The sequence below is a fragment of the Pleurodeles waltl genome, chromosome 10 (genome assembly GCF_031143425.1).
Source record: "Pleurodeles waltl isolate 20211129_DDA chromosome 10, aPleWal1.hap1.20221129, whole genome shotgun sequence".
Taxonomy (NCBI): Eukaryota; Metazoa; Chordata; class Amphibia; order Caudata; family Salamandridae; genus Pleurodeles; species Pleurodeles waltl.
Window position 1 is genome coordinate 845,510,741 of NC_090449.1, and position 15,291 is coordinate 845,526,031.

A 15,291-nucleotide genomic window follows, 5' to 3' on the forward strand; every position below is an offset into this window, starting at 1 on the left:
CACTGGACCATCCTGGGGAGTGCAAAGCCACAGTCTCTCAATGTCTCTACAGTGGGTGGGCTGCCCACTGGGCCATCCTGGGGAGTGCAAAGCCACAGTCTCTCAAGTCTCTGCAGTGGGTGGGCTGCCCACTGGGCCATCCTGGGGAGTGCAAAGCCACAGTCTCTCAAGTCTCTGCAGTGGGTGGATTGCCCACTGGACCATCCTGGGGAGTGCAAAGCCACAGTCCATCAGGTGGATGACAGTCTCCACTGGTCAAGGAGGAGGCATGGTGGGCACAGTGAACCATCAACGGTGCTTGAGACGGCTGTGCCCTGTTCAGCGGTGCTTTAGACGGCGTGGCCCAGCAGAGCGGTGCTTGAGACGGCGGGGCCCAGCGGAGCGATGCTTGAGAGGAAGGGCCCAGCGGAGCGGTGCTTGAGACGGCGGGCCCAGCGGAGCGGTGCTTGAGATGAAGGGCCCAGCGGAGCGGTGCTTGACAGGAAGGGCCCAGCGGAGCGGTGCTTGAGAGGAAGGGCCCAGCGGAGCGGTGCTTGAGACGGCGGGGCCCAGCGGAGCGGTGCTTGAGAGGAAGGGCCCAGCGGAGCGGTGCTTGACAGGAAGGGCCCAGCGGAGCGGTGCTTGAGACGGCGGGGCCCTGTTCAGCGGTGCCTATCTCCACGGCGGGGCCCTGTTCAGCGGTGCTCTTCTGCACCGCGGGCCCTGTTCAGCGGTGCCTATCTCCATGGCGGGGCCCTGTTCAGCGGTGCTCTTCTGCACCGCGGGCCCTGTTCAGCGGTGCCTATCTCCACGGCGGGGCCCTGTTCAGCGGTACTCTTCTGCACCGCGGGCCCTGTTCAGCGGTGCCTATCTCCACGGCGGGGCCCTGTTCAGCGGTACTCTTCTGCACCGCGGGCCCTGTTCAGCGGTGCCTATCTCCACGGCGGGGCCCTGTTCAGCGGTGCTCTTCTGCACCGCGGGCCCTGTTCAGCGGTGCCTATCTCCACGGCGGGGCCCTGTTCAGCGGTACTCTTCTGCACCGCGGGCCCTGTTCAGCGGTGCCTATCTCGACGGCGGGGCCCTGTTCAGCGGTACTCTTCTGCACCGCGGGCCCTGTTCAGCGGTGCCTATCTCCACGGCGGGGCCCTGTTCAGCGGTGCTCATCCAGCAGGTCAAGGGAGCCAGACCTGGCCTGGACTCCCTGTTCAGTCGCCCTCGGACCGTGACGTTTCTGGACCCTTCGGGGACGGACTCCTGGCCTCCTTAGTGTCCTCCTTCCCAGCTGGGATGTGGCATGTGGGGTCCACCTTCTCCGCGCTCCTGCTGCCCTTCCGCTCCTTTGATGGGGCTCTCGGGCCCTTGCCTCCCCCAGATGGTGTGGGTGGTGAAGTGGCCGCACATTGCTCCTTGGGGGCAGCCCTGTCGGTCCTCGCACGGCGGTCCTTGGTTTTGCGGGTCCTCTTGCCGGGGGGGGGCTGGACGTGTCCTTGCTGCTGATCGATGTGTCACTGCTGGCAAAGGGTGGGCTCCAGAACCCAGGCACAACAGTGACACCCGAAGCTGGGCTGGTGGTGGCTGCGGTGCTGTTGGGACTCTTTGAAGATGGATGGGGGAGGTCATCGGGGGGAAAGAGGTTAAGGTTAGCCAGGAAAAGTTTTTTAGGGCCAAGGTAAAGGGTAGGAGAAGTGGAGATGGAAGTGGAGGTAGAGGAGGTGGTTGTAGGAGAGTCAGGTGTGCTGTCATTGGGTGAAGGTGCTGGTGCTGTAGGCTGTCGTGAGGTGGATGGCTGTTGGGTGGGTGGCTGCCTGCGTTTGTGTGTCTTGGAAGAGGGGGTGACAGACACAGTGGGAGAGGACACAGGGGACGTGTACATGGCAGTGGGGGTGGTGACTGCACGAGTGTGGACTGTACTGGAGGGTGAGGTGGTGATGGAAGCACTGGCTGATGTTGGGGTGCATGCAGGTGTGAGTGTAGACGTCACAGGGAGGGAGGAGGGAGACGAGGAGGAGGGGGACACAGGGGTGGCAGTGGCTGTTGGCATGTCTGCATCTGGGTGTTGCTCGGGTGAGTGTTTGCGGGATCTGTGGTGCTTGTGTTTGGATGAGCTGCTCTTGGGTGTTGAGGTGTGTGCAGGCTGGTCTGATGGTGTGGATGGGATAGGCTGAGGAACAGGAGACAGAGACAGGCTGGAGGCAGTCAGAAGAGGGAGGCTGGAAACAGGGACAATGGCTGCCGTCAGTGCTGAGGCCAGAGCAGTGAACGCTCGTTGATGGGCAGCCTGACCCGAATGAATGCCCTCCAGGTACGCATTGCTCTGTTGCACCTCCCTTTGCACACCCTGGATGGCATTCAGAAGGGTCGTCTGCCCAACAATGAGCGTCCTTACCAGGTCAATGAGCTCCGCACTGAGGGCAGCAGGGGCAACAGGGGCAGGGGCTGAGGTGCCTGGGGCGAAGGAGACGCGCGCCTTCCTGGGCGAAGCGGCACGGAGCGAAGACTGAGGGGCTGCTGGGAGGGCGGGGCTGGTGCGCTGGGTGGCGGCAGTACCTGTAGAGGCGGGGGGCACGGATGTTGCCGCCACCCCTAGGGAGCTCCCATCCGAGGACATGTCGCTTTCGCTGCTCTCACCAGCGGTCCCCGTCGTGGTGCTCCCCTCGCCCTCCGGATCACTGGTGCCCTCGGTGTCTGTTCCTGGGCCCACCGGGGCCTTGTGTCCTGCAGCTCCCTCGTGCTCCGATGCCATATCTCCTCCGCCTGATGATGCTAATGCACACATGCACAAGAAGATGAAGAGAAAGGGTGGGGGGAGAAAAAAGAAGACCAGGTTGAGTGCATGCAATGTCAACACCGTTGGCGGAGAGGACAGACACAGGTGCCTAATGCACTAAGCCGCGCATTCGGGGTACACTACTCAGTACTACTTACTAAGACAACAGGCCAAGAGACGTCAAACGCGCACATGGGAGATGCTGGACCTTCAATGGCTGTACTTGTCACCCTACAGAGGTGGGGGCCGGGGGCACAGGGCCATGCCTAAGGGAGAGGACTACACTACAGAAAGCGCCCTGGCCTAATGTCACCCACAGCCCTCCTCCCCCACCCAGACGCCTCCACTGCGCAGAAAGATAGGAGAATGTGCTGATACTCACCCCCTTGTGTCTGCTGTGATGTCTTAAAGCGCCCATCCAATTCAGGGTAGGCCACCGCCAGGATCCGGGACATCAGGGGGGTCATGGTGCGACTGGCACCCCTCCTAGGTTGGGAGGCCATCCCCAGCAGTGTTTCTGCGGTCTTCCTTGTTCCGCGGCGGATGTCCTCCCACCTCTTGCGGCAGTGGGTGCCCCGTCTGTTGTGGACCCCCAAGGTCCGGACTTCCTTGGCGATGGCACGCCAAATATCGATCTTCTGATGGGCGCTGACCTATTAGACATGTACAGGGTGGAAAGGAGGAGATCATCAATGGCCTGCATGTTAGATGTAATTGGCCCCCCCCTCCCACTTTGCCATATGGCACATGCTCTTATCTGTCGGGCGTTGCACTCCTCATTCGCCCCCCACCCCACCCCACCAACTTACATCCACCCCAATCCACACAGGCATAGCCCATTCCATTAGCACCCGGGGTACTCACTTGTTGGTCTGGAGGACCGTAGAGTAGCGCATACTGGGGGAGGACCCCATCCACGAGCTTGTCCAATTCTTCAGACGTGAAGGCAGGGGCCCTTTCCCCAGTCACAGCAGCCATTGTATCTTCCAGACCGAGGTCACAGCAGCACTTGCAGTATAGGTCCTCTCCTGTGGATGATCAGGTCTCGAGTGATTAAGCAGATAGAAAATGGCGGTCACGTCCGCGGCGGTGCGTACCGCGGCGGTGCGTACCGCGACCGCCGGCGCACTTCGTTATTGGCTCCTGAAACCCATAGGCTTCAATGTTAACCAATGCGGCTTTGCGCCGCGGTCTTCGACCGCCTACCGCCACGGTGTGCCCCGCCAGCGCAGTGACCTCACATCCCATAGTCCCACTTCACAGGTCAGGCAGCCGCCATTTCAAGGGCCCACATGGCTTAATTTTGACTGCGACACACAGGCCTAGGCCTTGCATTGCCACACATACACGCCTTTCAACCCATTGCCATTCTTTAACTGTGCAAGCTGTCTGTACGTACCTGTGGTTTGGCTGACTCTGTGCTCCATGTTGTCCTTCCTAGGCACCGTCCGTTGGGACTTGGGATGAGAAGGAGGAATCCTCGCGTGTACCGACCGCTGGTGGACCTGTCGACAATGGAAGAACGCCATATAATCCTTCGATACCGACTTGACCGTGCCACTATCCATGAACTGTGTGCCCAGCTGGAGCCAGCCCTGATGTCCCCCATCCGCCAACCCACAGGGATTCCCCCTCTGGTGCAGGTTTTGTCAGTCCTCCATTTTTTGGCCAGTGGGTCATTCCAGACCACAGTGGCCATGTCATCTGGAATGTCTCAGCCTATGTTTTCTAAGATTTTGAGCAGAGTGTTGTCTGCCCTGATGAAACTCATGCGGAGCTACATCATTTTCCCCGAGGAGGGTGACTTGCCCACAGTGAAGGGTGATTTCTATGCCCTTGGACATATCACCAACATCATTGGTGCCATTGATGGGACCCATGTGGCTTTGGTACCCCCAAAAGACGATGAGCAGGTGTACCGAAACAGAAAGAATTATCATTCGATGAATGTCCAGGTGGTCTGTTTGGCTGACCAGTACATCTCCCATGTAAATGCCAAGTTTCCAGGGTCAGTGCATGACGCGTATGTGATGCGAAATAGCAGCATCCCCTATGTGATGGAGCAGCTACAGAGACAACGTGTGTGGCTAATAGGTGACTCTGGTTACCCCAACCTGCCGTGGCTACTGACCCCAGTAAGGAATCCCCGGACTAGGGCAGAGGAACGCTACAATGAGGCCCATGGGCGTACAAGGAGGGTGATTGAGCGCACCTTTGGCCTCCTGAAGGCCAGGTTTAGGTGCCTGCATATGACTGGTGGATCCCTAATGTACTCACCAAAGAAGGTGTGCCATATCATCGTGGCGTGCTGTATGCTTCACAACCTGGCTTTGCGACGCCAGGTGCCTTTCCTGCAGGAGGATGGTCCAGATGGTGGTGTTGTAGAAGCCGTGGAGCCTGTGGAGAGTGAAGAGGAGGAAGACTCTGAGGACGACACAGACAATAGGGACAGAGTGATACAACAGTATTTCCAGTAACACCCAGGTAAGAATCACCCACGCCATTTCACAATTGCTTCTAGCCTCCTGCATCTATACTTTCTGTAGTTCCCCACAGATGTTTTTTATTAATTTATGCCTTTCCCTTCCCTTCTCAGTGCTGTCTGACTCAGTACCTGACTTCTGCTTGGTTCGCCCATGAAATACAGCGTATTGACATTGGTATGTTGTCATGACTAATTGACAGAACAGAAATTGAACAGTAATATGTTATCCCTTTGTTAATAATACAGCATGACTCAAAACAGGTTTGTGTGCAAAATGTGATTTATTTACAGTGCTAGATACCGGTACATGTGATTCTAAGGGTGATGGGTGGGGGTGGAGGAATATCCATGGCAGAGTCCAGTTCTCAGTCTCACAGGTGCATTGTTCTTTTGCCTGTGGAAGGATGGAGCATAGGCAGTTCATGGTTGGACAGGGTGGCAATGTGGGACAGTGGGAAGACTTGAGGGGGTATGTCCTGCTGGCGGGGGTCTTGACATCCTACTCTGTCTTTTTCTTTGGTCTCAGGCTCCTCTTACGGGGTGGTTGTTCTTCAGCAGGAGGTGGGGTTCTGGGGGGCTGTCGAGGTGTTGGGACCTCCTGTCCACTAGCGCCGGCGGAGGTGGTAGGCTGTTCCTGGTCCGGCCTAGTGACAGGGGCCCTGTGTGGTGCACCATGGTCCCGCAACGCGTCCTCTATCCTGTGGAGGGCCAGGACGATGGTCCCCATTGCGGTCCCGATGATTCTCAGCTCCTCCCTGAACCCCATGTAGCGTTCTTCCTGCTGTGCCTGGATCTCAGTGAACCTGGCCAGTACCGTCGCCATCGTTTCTTGGGAGTGGTGGTATGCCCCCATGATGGTGGTGAGGGCCTCTTGGAGAGTGGGTTCCCTGGGCCTCTCCTCCCCCCCCTGTCGCACAGCAGCCCTCCGAGCTGCCCGGTTTCCCCCGGCCTCTGTCCCCTGGCCGGTGTGCCCGCTCCCACTGCCCCCAGGTCCCTGTTGTTGTTGGGGTGTCGGGTTAGCCTGGGTGCCCTGTAGTGGCAGACACACCGCTGATTGAGCTGTCCTAGAGACAGAGGCATGGGCCCGCTGGGTGGGAGCTGTGCTGGTGTCGGCAGAGGGGGTCGGGTCTGGTGTGGCCTGTGTCTGGGTGAGGGGAACCGACTGCCCAGAGGTCCCCGATGGTCCGGGCTGGTCATCAGGTTCACTGTCGACAGAGCTGCTATCCTCAGTGTGGGCCTGTTCCGGTGGTGGGATGGACACTTCTGGACCCTCCTGGCTGGTGTGTTGTCGTTCGGGTCCTGCATGGGGTAAGAGAGTTTGGTTATTGTTTCTGTGTGTGCAATAGCATGCGTGTTGTGGGTGCCCTTGTCCCCCAGTGCAGGCATTCCCTGGAGGGAGGTGTTGTGAGGGTATTTAGTGGGGGGGAGGGGTTAGTGCAGTGGTCATGCTTAGGTGATGGGTGCCCATGGTTTGTGTTGGCATGCAGGAGTTGGTGTTGGGATGGGTGGGTTGTGCTGGTGAGACATTGTCAGGAAGGATGTGTGCTGGGGGGTTGGGGGTGAGGGTGGGGGTGTGGGTTGGCATGCTGGTGGGGTGTGGGGGATATAGTAGTTGAGATGGGACTTACCAGAGTCCATTCCTCCGGCTACTCCTTCGAGGCCCTGAGGATGCAGGATGGTCAAGACCTCTTGCTCCCACGATGTAAATTCGGGAGGGGTGGGTGGGGGTCCGCCGCCAGTCTTCTGGACCGCGATGTTGTGCCTGGAGACCATCGATCGGACCTTCCCCCGTAGGTCGTGCCATCTTTTGCGTATGTCCTCCCTATTCCTGGGATGCTGTCCCACCGCGTTGACCCTGTCCACGATCCGCTGCCATAGCTCCGCCTTCCTGGCTATACTGGTGTGCTGCACCTGCGAGCCGAAGAGCTGGGGTTCCACTCTTAGGATTTCCTCCACCATGACCCGGAGTTCTTGGTCCGAAAATGGTGGATGCCTTTGGGGTGCCATGGGGTGGTGTGGGTGAGGTGTGGGGTGGTGTATGTGATGAGGAGTGTGTTGGTGAGTGGTGCTTTGTGCTACTATGTGGTGTGTGTGATGGTGTAGTGTGCCTCAGTGTGTCTTGCTTTGGATTGTCTGCTGTGTCTCTCTCTCCTTCTCTCAGTAATTGGGGTCGCAGGGGTTTGTGGGTGATGTGGGTGGGTGTTTTATAGTTGGTTGATTGTGTGGGAGTGGTGTGTGTATGTGTATCAGGTGTGTGTTTTTCAAATTGTCCAATGTGGCTGTGTTTTGGTGCTGTGTGTGTATTCTGACCGCAGCGGTGTGTAGCGCCAATGGAATACCGCGTTTGAATGACCGCTGTGTGGATTCGTGGGTCGTAATGGCATGGGCGTATTTCTGTTGGCGTGACGGTGGAGGTTTGGTCATCTCCAGTTTATCGCTGCCCGCCGATGTGGCGGGCTGCAGTGGAGGACGGATTTTTGGAGGTTTGGCCGTTGTGGGTCAGAATGACCGTGGCGGTTGACCGCGGCCGCGGCGGTGTTATGGCGGTCTTCTGACCGGCGGTAAGGGCATTTTACCGCCGAGGTCAGAATCACCCCCTTTGTGTGGAAAAAATAAAAAGAACTCTGTTTAACGAGTGAGACATTATCCACTATGGAGTACAAGTATTCTATTCTTGTTGTGCTAAATGACTGGAAGCGTGCTAGCGCATAAGGCACACTACAAATTTGCTACTCTTTGCAGCTGGGGCAGTTGCAATGGACAAAAAAATTATCTTTGATTCCATTGTCCCTGCTCATTTCTAAATGTCTTTTCTATTCTACCCTGACCACAAAGAGTCACACACATCATGCATAACATGTGGATAAAAGGTATCCTGTCTGGCTTAAGTAGACAGTGGGAAAATGATGCACTGCAGTAGAGGGAAAGAAACAGGATATATAGATTATTTTGGGCACGTTCGTCATAGAGTATTCCGTCCACAAAACACAAAATCAGAGACACTTAATCCCACTTCACATCCTTGCCTCACCCTCAAACACAAATTATTTAAACCAAATACATTCACTTGGCAGTAAGGGAAGGAAAAGGAAAGGAAATTTGACTTAGGAACTGATTTAGACTAGAGTTTGGCAGAGGGGTAGCACCGTCCTATACATGACAGATATCCCATCCTTGTTATTACAGTTTGTAATACTGTGGACGGAATATCCTTCACATTTGTGACGGAGTATTCCCTGCTCCAAGATCTAAATCAGGCCCCCAGTCTGCAGCAGCAGGGTAAGGTAGAGGAAATAGTCTGGGTAGGTGAAGTAGAGATTGCTATAGAATTATGATGTAGCTTAGGCTTAGTCACTGTAGTTGAAACAGAAAGTTCATGAATGTGAAATTGAAACAGCGTAAATCAATTATGGAAGCCATGTGAAGTATGAACCACTTGTCCAGGCCATAACAGTCGGCACATGCCAAAAATCTTTTTTTTTCAATGTGGGCAGAAGTTAGGAACAAATAAAGGAGTGCTGTACTGGGGAGGTGACTGAGTGGGCACTGGGAGGGAAGAGAAAGACACCTTGTTTTGGTTTCGGTTTGCAATCCATGTCACATTAACAGACGCAGACACATATTGCACAGCCAACACTGCAGTGCTGGATTGAACCATGATGCAGTTGCATGAGGTCATCATCATCATGACCTGCTTTTGAGGGCAGGAGCTCGCTCCACACGCCGCGCAGTTCCACCTGACTGTGCCCGTGCCCTTCACACCGCCCTCGCTACTACCGCGAGTTCAAGGCCCTCCACCACCCGCAGACACCTGCCTGCGCCTCATCCCTGGTGTCTAGTGGGTCTCCGTAAGTATTGTGTGTTTGTTGCTGTATCTGTCTCTGTTTTGTGCCATTTGCTCTTTGGTTTGTGCCATTTCTGTGTTACTGTGCTTCTGTGCCATTTTTGTGTGCCTTTAATCGCCGCTTTTTCTTGCGCGTTTCCCATCCGTTTTTGGCTTTTTTCAGCCACTCCTTCCTGCCGTTGCGTCCCTGCGGCCCGCCCCCCTCGTGCCCCCATTCGCTCCCATTAACTCCACACTCCCGCCTCCAAGGTCCTCCTCACTCCCACTTCCCCTTCGTAATGGCGCCGCTATGCGGCCGCACCGCTGGCACACCAGAGGCAGGCCAGTCTGCACCCGTCCGCAACTGGATCGCGCCCAGTGCCAGTCCCCCTGGCCCGCACCCCCCCCACACCAGCTGTCGCCGCTACAATGCCAACGAGCTCCATGCCATCAACCCAGACCGCTCCACTGCCTGCATCCAACCCACCCGAGGCATACCCACGGATCCTTCTCCTGTCGGTCCTGCAACTTCACCTGCCCCCAAGCATCACATCAGAACCACACACAACCACCTCAGCTGCATCCTCCTCAACACCCGCTCCGTCCCCAAGCACGCCTTCGAACTCTGGGACATACTCACCTCATCGTCCCCGGACGTCGCCTTCCTCACCGAAACCTGGATGAACCCCTTCTCGGATCCAGACATCGCCATAGCCATCCCCGAAGGTTATAAGATCACCCGCAGAGACCGCACCAGCAGACCAGGAGGAGGGATCGCCATAGTCTACAAGAACACCATCAGAATCTCAACTAACACCAATGACACCCTCAACACCACCGAACACCTACACTTCCAGATTCACTTCAACGCCAACACCACCCTCAGAGGAACCCTCGTCTACAGGCCCCCACCCACAGTTCAGTGACTCCATCGCCGACATAATCAGCACCCAGGCCCTTACCTCCACAGACTACATTCTCCTTGGCAACTTGAATTTTCACCTTGAGAACGCCAACGACAGCAACTCCACCGCCCTGATCGCCAACCTCGCCAACCTCGGTCTCAACCAACTGGTCACGATACCCACCCATTCCGCTGGCCACACGCTAGGCCCTGTCTTCTCCGCCAGCAGCCACGTCACCTTCAGCCATACCATCAAACTCCACTGGACCAACCACCGCTGCGTCCATTTCACCTTCCAGAAACCCACCGCTCACCACTGCCCACAACAGATCCTCCGCCGCAGCTGGAACAAGATCTCGGAAGACCAACTGATCTCCACCCTCGCCCTGGTCCCTCCACCTAGCACCACCGACCCAAACACAGCCGCCCTCAACCTCAGACATTGGCTAGACGACTTCACCAACACCCTTGCTCCGCTCAGAAAATCCCCAAACAACCACACCAGCACCAAGGCCATCTGGTTCACCGCCGACCTTCAGGCCTCCAAGCGAGAGTGCCAGAAAATCGAGAAGAAGTGGCGCCACGAACCAACAGAGAGCAACCACGCCGCCCTCAAGACAGTCATCTGCAAGCACCACCAGCTCATCCGGACCACCAAAAGATCCTTCTACAAGGACCGCATTGACAACAACGCCCACGACAACAAAAAGCTCTTCAGCATCATCAAAGAATTCACCAACCCCGTCATGCTCCATTGACCCCCCTCCATTGCAAGACCTCTGCGACTCCCTCGCCACCTTTTTCCATCGCAAGATCACAGAAATCCACAACAGCTTCAACTCCTCACACCCCATCACCACCACGGCCACCACCAACCCAGACGCACCCAGCCACTAACCTGTTGCTCTCCTGGACCTACATCAGCGATGAGGACACCATCAAAACCATGAGCACCATCCACTCCGGCTCTCCCTCTGACTCCTGCCCCCACCATGTCTTCAACAAAGCGAGCCCCATCATCACCCACCAACTGCGTATGATCATCAATAGCTCCTTTGAGACCGCCACCTTCCCAGAGAGCTGGAAGCATGCCGAAGTCAGCGCCCTACTGAAGAAACCCAAAGCAGACCCCGAAGACCTCAAGAATTACCGACCCATCTCCCTCCTTCCCTTCCCGGCAAAGGTCATCGAGGAGACCCGCTTCCTAGAAGACAACAACACGCTGGACACCTCCCAATCAGGATTCCGTAGGAACCACAGCACCGAGACCGCCCTCATCGCCGCAACCAACGACATCAGGACCATGCTCGACAAAGGCGAAACCGCACCCCTCATCCTGTTGGACCTCTCGGCTGCTTTTGACACCATCTGCCACCACACCCTCTGCACTCGCCTCTACGACGCAGGGATCTGCCACAAAGCTCTGGACTGGATCACGTCTTTCCTATCTGGCAGAGCGCAGAGAGTCCGCCTTCCTCCCTGCCTGTCGGGGGCCACCAATACCACCTGCGGCGTTCCCCAAGGATCTTTTCTCAGCCCAACTCTTTTTACCATTTACATGGCACCACTCGCCAACATCGTCCGATCCCACAACCTCAACCTACGCCAACGATACACAGCTGATCCTCTTACTCACCAAGGACCCCACCACCGCCAAAACCAACCTCCACGACGGACTACAGGCCATCGCCATCTGGATGCAGAAGAGCCGCCTCAAACTCAACTCGGACAAGACAGAGAACCTCATCCTTGGCTCCAACTGCTCACCTTGGGAAGGCTCCTGGTGGCCAGCCACCCTAGGAACCGCACCAATGCCCGCCACCAACACACGCAACCTAGGCTTCATCCTAGACTCATCACTCACCATGACCCAGCAAGTCAACGCCTTCTCCTCTTCCTGCTTCAACACCCTCCTCATACTTTGCAAGATCTTCAGATGGATCCCCACTGAAACAAGAAGAACGGTCACCCACGCCCTCTTCAGCAGCCGACTGAACTACGGCAACGCACTCTACGCAGGAACCACAGCCAAGCTCCTGAAGAAACTAGAACGTATACAGAACGCCTCTGCACGCCTCATTCTTAACATCCTTTGCCGCGACCACATCTCAGCCCACCTCAGAGACCTGCACTGGCTTCCTGGCACCAAGAGGATGACCTTCAAACTCCTCATCCATGCTCACAAAGCTCTTCACAACACAGGCCCGGCCTACCTCAACAAGTGACTGACCTTCCACACTCCCACCTGCCAACTCCGCTCCGCCAACCTTGCCCTCGCCGCCGTCCCTCGCATCCATCGAACTACAGCTGGCGACAGATCCTTCTCCCACCTCGCCGCCAAGACCTGGAACACCCTCCCCACCCACCTTTGACAGACCCAGGACCTCCTGACCTTCAGGAAATGCCTCAAGACCCGGGTATTCGAGCAGTAGGAGTCCTTCCCTCCCATCCCTCAACGCCTTGAGACCCTAGCAAGCGAATAGCGCGCTTTACAAATGTTTGCTTGATTGATTGATTGATCATCATCATGGCCCAGGGGTTGCGAGTCCTGACTCACGAGTGCCATGGGCAGGGAGGTCATGGATGATGATGGATGGGTGCAATCTGCCTGACTTACCAAATACAGGGGCTATACTAGTAATTTTCAATAGCAAAGCAATGTGACTTACAATCACCCATCCCTGTTGCTGCAGAAACTCCCTCTTCAGGTGCTGAATCTGGCACTCTGGTGCTAGCCCTGACACTGGTGGTGTGGGCGCTACAAAAAACAACATTACACATTTAGATGTCACATGCACCTTCCCTTTCTTTTTTAACAAATACAACCTCAACTCATGACTACTCTTGAATTCGCAGTATCTCCTCTCCCATCTAAATTATCAATTTGGGGATTTTGCTTGTTGAAAATCATGGAAAAGCCAGTAGTCAACCCAACCATAATGGAGGGACAGATATAGGATAATGACTGTGAGTCATTTGAAGCGCAGTGAAGGGGTAGAATAAATAGGTCAATGAAGGACGTATGTTAGGTTTTGGTTGGCAAGTTTGGCAAATGCAATGGGACTTTACTCCTACTACTTTACTGCCATGCTGCACTGTCATCGAAGTCACTGGGATAATACAACACAGCATTGGGGCGGGATCACCTTAACCTTGGCCACTGTCTTGTCATTTGAGCATCAGCAAGAAATAGAAAGCCTTCTCAACAAACAGGCGACAGGTCTGCAAACTCTGCAATCTTCACAGTAGGCTACCTAATCTAGGGCCAGATGTAGGTAGGTTTCATTTTGCGAGTTGCAAATTGCGAGTACTAGCGACTCGCAATTTGCAACTCGCAAAATGAAATGCAGAAAGGTGTCTCAGACACCTTCTGCGACTCGCTATGGGGTCGCAAAGACCCACCTCATGAATATTAATGAGGTGGGTCACAGTTTGCGACCCCATAGCGAGTCTAGGCACTCACAGGGATGGTGGCCTGCTGGAGACAGCAGACCACCATGTCTGTGACTGCTTTTAAATAAAGCAGTTTTTTTTTTTTCTTTTTGCAGCCCGTTTTCCTTAAAGGAAAACGAGCTGCAAAAAGAAAAAATACCGAAACCATTTAGTTTTGGTTTTTTCAGAGTAGGCAGTGGTCCATAGGACCACTGCCTGCTCTGAAAAATACTTTTTTGTGGCATTCACAAAGGGGAAGGGGTCCCATAGGGACCCCTTCCCATTTGCGAATGAGTTACCATCCACTTCAAGTGGATGGTAACTGCGAGTTGGTTTGCGACCGCTTTCGCGGACACAAAGCAACTCAACATTGCGATGCGGTCGCAAATAGGAAGGGAACACCCCTTCCTATTTGCGAGTCGGAATCACATTTTGCGAGTCGGTACAGACTCACAAAATGTGACTCTGCATCGCGTAAGGCCTTTTGCGCCTCGCAAACTGCGTTTTTCGCCGTTTGCAAGGCACAAAAGGCTTCCTATATCTGGCCCCTAGTGTCTTAAGCCCAGATTCTCAAAAGCTTAGAGTTGGTTTAGCATTATTTTTTCAACTCGAAACCGATGGTAAATTTTTTTGGGCATTCACAAACCAACACAAATAGGTATTTGCTTTGGTTTGTGTGGCAAAGTAATGCAAAGCAGTACGAAATGTTGCTTTGCATTACTTTGCTTCACTTTGCATCAAGGGGGCATTACATGGGTGGTACATGGCCATACTCGTACTACCACCCATGTTTGTTTACGCTAAACCTGATTCTGAAACATCAGAAGAAAGGGTTTATCCCTAAAAATTAAAGCGTTTGAAAAGCAAGCGCAAAGTGGAAAAATGTTTTTATTTCTTCCTGCTTTTCCAACTTTGCATGTGTGCTGCACTGTAAGCACACATACAAATTGGGAAAAGCATTTGCACTTGTCTAGGCATAGTATTTTGTACAGGAAGGATACCCTTCTTGTACAGAACCTATGCTAGATTCACGCACACACACTAGCACCATGGCGCTAAGGTGTGTGCGTAGTGACAGCAGCTGAAAACAGCGCCAGCGCTAGGTAAAGAGAATGAGAGTGCCATTTCTATGAGAATATGATGCTAACCTGCTCTCTCCTTGCCACGCAACACAGCGCAGCAACTTTGGGTGCTGTGCTGCATTGCCTGTCATCTATCAGAAGCTGGGCCTTAGTCTTAAAGTGTCAATCCACAGGGCATAATAAAGTTAGGGGAGAGGAACAGCATTACCAAACAGAAGAAAGCTTAAACTACAGATTAGTACAGCAACAGGAGGTACGTCAGCTAAGAAACAAGAAATATAGAAAAAAGGATAATGCAAAGTGGGAAAACAAGAATAAACATTGAATAGAATGAAGAGTATTTGAAAAAAGTCACAGCATAAGAGAAAGGAGGTAAAAAAATAAAAAATAGAGAAATAAATATGAACAAGAACTTACTGGAGCCAAAAGAGCCATCTGCTGCGGTGCTGGTGGTGGCTGTCGGAATTGGCACTAGTGATGGTACCCTCCTTAGCTTGACCCTCTACTGACCTTTTCTTGCCCCTGGGTGCTGATGTAAGAAATAAAGAAGATAACAAAAGTAGATTAGTGGAAGTGATACAGTTAATCTCCTAGAAAATATTTTGACAGGCAAAGGCAAACTCAGTAACATATTGCCATTGTAATTTTCTGAATCAGATTGCATAATACCTATATGATTGAGCTGACCTATTCCTAATTTCCAACACCTTATCTAAGCCCTTTTTAAAATTTCCTGAACTACATTTGGAAATACTAATGCATTGCAACAAATTATCTTTGCTTCCCAAAACACATTTGCCAATCACAACCCCCTTTGAT